At 38.1% G+C, this 7,544-nt stretch overlaps 1 long non-coding RNA gene across 1 annotated transcript; it reads left to right on the top strand.

Moving 5' to 3' along the window:
* The first annotated feature begins 503 nt into the window (after positions 1 to 503).
* On the top strand, positions 504 to 6,046 carry LOC147493401 (uncharacterized). Its single transcript, XR_015200127.1, has 6 exons — positions 504 to 996; positions 1,169 to 1,457; positions 1,537 to 1,620; positions 2,200 to 2,317; positions 5,768 to 5,856; positions 5,924 to 6,046. It is a non-coding gene; the product is annotated as an uncharacterized LOC147493401 (long non-coding RNA).
* The last annotated feature ends 1,498 nt before the right edge of the window (positions 6,047 to 7,544 follow it).

Here is a 7,544-nt window from a genome sequence, read left to right as displayed (position 1 = left end):
ATCTGTCTATGAATATCTTCAACATGCCAAGTTTCTCTCAGACTCCCTTGCTACTATCAATAAACGTGTTAAGGATACTGACCTTGTTACCGGCCTCTGTTATGCGTGGGCCTGGGTTATGATTATAAAATGCTTGTGACAGCCTTCCCTTCTTTCTCTGACCTTCGTGCTCGATTTTTGACCTTTGAATCACTGAATATCAATTCATCCACCATAGAGATCACTTCTGCCAATCCTGATGGATGCGAATAAAGAAAACAATAAAGAGACAAGGACAGCAGTAACAGAGAACAACCAAGGCGTAAATTAGACTGTCCTTAAGAAAAGATTTCGCCCCTTCCAATGGTGTAGAATGGCAATAGTGATGGGACTTGCACTCTAACAGGCTGCTTAACAAGCACGCGGATTTGAGTGAGTCCTCCCTCCTAACACAAAATCCTTTGTACCCTAAGAGCAAGCCCCGTGCCCCTTTGGTAGAGGAAGTCCTCGTATACCTACTTAGCTAGTGGTGGATAACACAAAAGTGAAGAAAACACTCTATTGTTCTTCTCCTCCACTTTGCACACACTAGTAATTTGAAATACAATAGAGATTCCAACAAATCCCACTACTGCTTTACTCTCTTTCCATAATTCCAATCCAAATGTGGGTCCGGAAACTATCAAACTGACTACTCACACTTTAATCCGTCTTACAATTCACAAAGAGGTGGTTGTGGTCGTGGTTATCAAGGTCGTGGTCGTGGCCGCAATCAATCTCAAGGCATACTGGGTTCTTCCATTCAATGCACATTCTGTCACAAATATGGCCACACCGCTTCGAACTTCTATAGTCGACGTCGTCCCCGAAGTTTTGATGATGATTTGTCCTCAACCTTTGCTGGTCTTCAGATAGGACCACAACTGGTATCCAGACTCGGGTGCTACAAATCACATGACTGGTGATGCTCATTCCTTTACACACCGTTCTAATTATGGTGGCCTATTGCACATACTGGTAGCATCTCTCTCTCTCTCTCTCTCTCTCTCTATGCTTCTCACTCCTTTCAATTATCAAATGTTTTACATGTCCCAAATATACGTAAAAATCTCCTTTCTGTCGCTCAATTTACTCAGCATCACATTTTATCCTTCTGGTTTTCTAATTTACGGGATCTATTCTTTTTCAGGGGCCAATGTAAAGATGGATTATACCCCATCAAACCAAGTTGTTCTTTTCAAGCACTTGCTGCATCTAGTTTGTCACCCACACTTTGGGGCCAATTATTCTTAGGAAACTATCTAATAACATATTCTTTCTGTTGTTATTGTTATGAACTCCCATTCTAGATTAGATGATTAAAATGATGGTGTTTTGACTAAGTAGTATCTAAATTGGAGTATTTGCAGGAGTCTGTCGATGGTTGTGCCACTTTTTTTTATCGTTTCGACAGGTTTAAAAAAGTGAAAGAGTATGAGGTAACTAACTTTAACATAAACTGAATTTTCATAACAACATTCTAGATAATTGATCTGAGCTTCTGTGTATAATTTGCAGCTTAATTTTTGTGACCTTGCTGGACCATCAATTGATAGGATGCATCCGCATGATAGACAAGAAGGTATTAGGCGGTTGTGCAAGGTATTAAACTTTAACACTGTTGCATTCTTTAGCCTAGGAAAAATATGGTTTGATGTTTTCCGGTTAGTTGTAATTGTTTATGTATAAATTCTTTTTTTTAACTTGGGGCTTAAGAAAGCCAAGTGTTTTAGATAGATAAGGCATTCTTCCTAATAGATGTTCATACTGTCTTGTTTCTGATATGTTTTTGTTTTTTTTAAAAAGGAATGAAGCACATTTTCGTTCTTTGTACCTTTGTTTGGTTAATTCCTTCATTGTGAGCAATAGCAGTTATTTCAGCTAGATGTAGATTTTACAAACTACAAACTACTTGTCTTTCTGAATTGAACCAGCTGTAGTTTCTCATTATCCACTCGAACAGAATCCCATATGGTTCTGTTATGCTCATTGTCCTTCAGCTTCAAAATCTTTAGTATACTGCATATGTGATTTTAGTTACGCAAGTGGTTTCATAGAGGTCTTATTAATTGTGAGTTTTAGACATGAACTTGCATATATTTGAGCATATGCAACTATCTTTTGAAATACTTAATTTATTGCCACCTTTCACTTACAATTTCTAACGTGTGCCTTTTTTAGGAGAATGTTGCAATAGCAACCATTCTTTGTAATAGGGAATGAACTTTACCATCAACAATTTGTGTGGTCAACACACATTTTAGCTGGAGAGGATTACCCTGATGTCAAGCTTTGGCAGGTATAGCATACTCTCTCTCTTCAATCAATTTTTCAAAATATTTGAATGATTGGTTTTCCATAATATTCTAGCCTGACGTGTAGGATTGATTTAAATGGACATGCACACAAAAAGTTGTACTAGCTGGTCAATTGGTATTATTAGATTAATTAGCCAGTTAAGTTTTTGCCATAAGATCAAATGTCAAAAACTAAAATAGTTGGATGATATTTTGGCCTAAGATCAAGTATCAAAAAGTGAAACAGTTAGATAGTATTTTTTCCATAAGATCATACTTTACTATATATTTTGTGTAAGCTTGTGTTGGACTGTGTAGCTAGTAAAGACTTAGCATGAGATGTAAGCCCAGGGAGATAAGATTAAATCAATTCTAGAGAGAAAATGTCAGAGCTCTCCAAGGCCTTTTTTAGTAAACTCTCCGGGGCTTAAAGTTTTTCATGCCTACTGCATACCGTTCATAGTAAACTTCCGAGGGAATCACCACTTCAACGTCTTCATCTCACCTTCAGGAGCCAAGTTGGTGGAAAACTCAGTTGAAGGGCTACCTAGACTGATTTATAAGTCATGGTCTAGGCCCATCAACTGAACTATCTGCTCTCTTGTGAGAAGTTTCATTTGAGAAGCACTCGAGGATTATGGTTTAGACTTGCCAAATGCTCTTTGTTAAGGTAATTGGACTGTGTGGCTCTCCTACCTATGGTTGTGGTGCCCTTTGGACTTGGAAGCAGTAGACAACAAGCTAATGCTGATGCAAATCTGGAGAAGTATGCAACAACAAGGAAATCATACGCTAATGTTGCTAAAGCAAGGAATAAAATGAATCAAGATGCAGACTTGGCCACTCTCCCCATCCCGTGCCAGCGAGGTGAGACCTGCTGCTATCAAAATTCCTGCTGGTTTTGTAGAAAAGGTCTTGATGCCTGTAAAATTTTCTGGTGGATAGACTAGATCTACAACATACCAAGAAAAACTTCCTACGAGATGAGGCAAATTGAGAATGGGTGCTTGAAGGCTCTGTTATGATCTCTCCCTTGATTGGGAAAGGGGTATATCGGGGTCCGTTTTGAAACAGTGGATGACTATAGAAGGTTATGGTACTGTGGCCCTTGGTATCTAAGTGGCCAACTAGTGAAATTCGTTCAGTGGACTCCAAATTTCTGCATAGGAAAACAGAGTCATTCAATTGCTCAAATTTGGGTTAAATTCCCTAATTTAAGTCTTGAATACTGGGAGGTGGATATGCCTATGGCAGTGGGCAGGACTATAGGTAACCCCATTCAAGTTGTCTAAAATACTTAGTTATGAGATAAATGGATACCGATGTGATTTAGGGTCACACTTTGTTAATTGAGTCACGTATTGGTTTCTATGGGATTAAGGATTATTAGAATTTGGTTAAGTTATTAGTTTGAGGTTATTTAGTATAAAGGTATTTTGGTGTTACTTTTAGTTCTAAATTTAAAGAGTTTTAGTCCAATTAGAAGTTGGTTTCCTACATAAAGAGTTGTGGGCCTTTGGCCAATTTAGTTTTTGGATTGAATTGAGTTGATTTTTAGTTGAGAATTCATTGAATTCAATTCGATCTTTGCAATCGTGATAGCATCAGATACTATGCAAGTGTTTGATGGTTGTCAATTTGGTTCAACCTATACCAGACCAGACCAAATTTTGGTGGAGGTGGAGGTGGGATAGAGGTATTGGATTCTGGCAAGACATACAACTAGGTACCCTACCTAAGTTGTGTAACCCCTGTAAGATGGTTGGGCAATTGGTGTCCAAGTGTCGAGTACTGACAAAAAATCTAGCTGAGGTGGATATCAAGAGAGGAATCAAACAACGATAGATAACCACAAACAATTCTTATGAATAGAAATCAAAAGAAGCAATGAAAAAAGAAAAAATAGAAAAGCTCAAGAAGTGAATGACTAGGTTAACAACACTCAAGGAGGGAAGCAACAAGAGATGGAAGGAACCATAGCTGTAGGTGGGATTGGAGTTGCAATAACAGATACAATGATGGTGACTGAAGTTAATGTTCCTGGAGCAATAGGCGGAAACTAATGTTCAGGAGCAAGTTGTAGTTTGCCATGAGAGAAACAAGAACCATGTCACTAATGGGGATAATTTTCTCGTGGATTAACAAGGGATGAGCAACATGTAACTGTACCACATGTAGTGGAACTCGTTCATGCTACACTAGATATGAGCCGAAACTTATGCAACAGGAACAAATCTAATGCACTCATAGTTAGGGTACCTTCTGCAGTCCCTTTAGTTGAAGGCACTAAACTTGAGGTAGTTAACACAGGTGATGGTATTCGACAAGAAGTTAATACGCCACAAAGCAAGCAGCTGGGTCTAGTGGCGCTTACTGCTCCTGAGAATGAAGTTGCTCAACTCCTGAAGACCTACTTGGCTAACCTAGCTTGTTGAAGGAACTCCTCAACTTGAGGAGGATCAATGCTCAAGATCAGAAGGATGTAAATTACCAAAGAAGATAGCAAACAGAGGCAAGATGACCCAGGGTAGCCAAATGGCTACAAGGTCTAAAGCCAACCACCCTAACCCTAAATGTACCAATGAAGACCCTCTTTTGGAATGTAAGTAGTGTTGGAAATGAAAGTATTAGTACTAGGCTTAACGACATGGTGTTAAGAAATAAGGTGGAGATATTATGCATTGCAGAACCGAATTGAACCAAGTGGCGCTTAAATATCAGTTGTATCTTATTAATAATAATGAATTTAACAGGTTAGGAAACTTATGGGTCTGTTGGAGGCTGGGTGTGAATGTTACACTGATTAACAAGTCAGACCAGCAAATACCTGTCCTAGTTGAAGGGTGCATCATCTCAATTGTTCATGCCAAATTCTTACAAAGAAATAGAAGGCAAATTTGGATTGACCTTGATGTCTAGAACCCGCAAAGTAAACCATGGCTAGTGACTGGATACTTTATGTATTACATAACGCCCCTCTCATAGTCGCCATCCATAACTCACTACCTAGGAAACTGCCCATTGAAGTGGTTTCTTTAGTTAACGATGCTCTTTCTAAATCTGTAGCTAATTTTATCTTTCTTGTACCCCAGTTGCATACAAAATCCTACTCTTGTAGGTATTACTAACACCTCACCCATTTTGCCCTGAGTTACTGATGCAGCATCCAAACTTTCACAATACCACAGGCTCAAGTACATATTTATCTTGCAACCCATGAATCCTCATGCTATGTAGATATCCTTTCAGTCCATCCTAACTTTTATAGGTGAAGTAGCAATTCATATATCAATTACAGGTTATAAAGCAACAAGGATCTTACTTTGCAATATGTAGCCAACACACTCAATGAAAATATGCTAACTTGTATCCCCTAGATTCATTCATGCACTGGTGGTTCTCTGTGCAAGTATTGGTTCTCTATTAATCTTATTTATTTGTTCATTACTCAGGTGGCACGTCTCCTAGAGAGTTTAGAGAAAATCAGGGAACCTCGCATTCCTATCCTACTTTGTGGAGATTTAAACTCTAATTTTCGAAGGTAGTACTTTCTTCTTTTTAGTTTTACGTACTAGTTTTACTATACTAACTTATTCATTGTTTTCAAGTGCTCCTATCGAGCTTATTACAGAAAGAAGAGTTGGGCTTGAGGGTTATCCTCATCTATTAGATGCAATCAATATGGGTACATTCCTAGATTTGTCATTGACGCACAACCTGCCCCCTCTTGTAAGTAGGGTAGGGATCGGGTCAGGTTCGGGTCGGATATGGCTATATTCGAATCCGAATCCGAATAGTTTCATAATATCCGACCCGATTATATCCGAAATTTAATATTCGAACCCGACCGGATAACACTAAAAATTCAAAAAAAGCCCAATAAATATATCCAAACCCGAATCTGACAGACCCGACCCTGACCCGAATAAGTAAACGGATACAAAAATCGACCAGAACTCGAACTATTTGGGTTCGGGTCAAACCCGACCCGATTCCCTGCCCTACTTGTTAGATTCTCTCAATTAGTTTTTAATTCAAATAGAAAAAATAAATGAAAGAAAGAGATAAACCCTTGAATCATTCTGATCCACCTGTCCTTCCCACTTCTACTTTCATTTACTTCAGGTCAGTGCATACCCTTGATTACATATTTTATACAGGTACATGATTCCTCCCTCTCTCCCCTCTATATAGTCTCATTTCAGAGTGGGGAACTATTAATAATTTTGGTTTATGTTAATTCTTGGGCTATTTAGCTTTTGACTCCCACTTTTAATTGGGAAATTAGCTTTTGGCCTTCCTCTAATTGGAAATTTGATTCTGGCCCCACTTCTGTCAGATGACACGGTCAATTTTAATGCAACCGCTTCTATTTTCCTAAATGGCATGTTTACCCTTAAGCAGTTGCATAATAGTTTACATATGAAAAAATATATTTGCATACGAAAATGTATTTTTACATGGATTTTTTTTGAAATAGAACAAGTTTGTAAATTAACCTAGCCTATGACAATTTATATTTACATAGTAATTTAACTATGACAATTTTATTTTCACATATGAAAATATTATTTACATAGTTGGTTACATATTTACATAAAAAATGTATTTTTACATATGCACGGTAGGGTATATCTGCCATTAGGAATGTATAAGGAGTCAACTCACAGTCAACATCTCTCTTGACTGAATCAATTGACAGAAGTGGGGCCAAAATCAAATTTCCAATTAGATGTGGGTCAAACGCTAATTCCTGGCCAAAAGCTAAAAAACCCTTAATTCTTTTAGTTTATGTCAATTATATTGCTTCCGCTTCAGCCTCATTAGAAACGCTCCACTATGAACTAAACAAGCATTCTTGCTTAGTTTCCTAATAAGACATTGTGCTTAACGAATTAATCTAATTCGGTTGTGATAGCTGGAAAATTGAAACTGATGAGCATCTTAAAGACAACTACTGATACGTTGGACGATTTGGAGGCTAAGAGGATTTTGAGGACGCTTCTATCACTCGAGTTTTCTTCGGACCATGTTGCACTATTAGCAGAATTCCAGCCAAACACATTTCCATATATTCGTCCGCAACAACTGCCCGATAGCTGGAGGTAGATAGGTTGTAGCTATTGTTAGAGTGACTAATGGGCAGTGTAGGTATTTCCTTTTGTTGTATTAGGGTCAGCCTTATAATGCATTGTATGATATGTTTTGGTATGTTATTGAATATATCGT

Source organism: Coptis chinensis, chromosome 6 (genome assembly GCF_015680905.1).
Source record: "Coptis chinensis isolate HL-2020 chromosome 6, ASM1568090v1, whole genome shotgun sequence".
NCBI classification, from domain to species: Eukaryota; Viridiplantae; Streptophyta; class Magnoliopsida; order Ranunculales; family Ranunculaceae; genus Coptis; species Coptis chinensis.
Note: the sequence above shows the minus strand (reverse complement) of the source record. Positions and strands in the feature narration are given on the sequence as shown.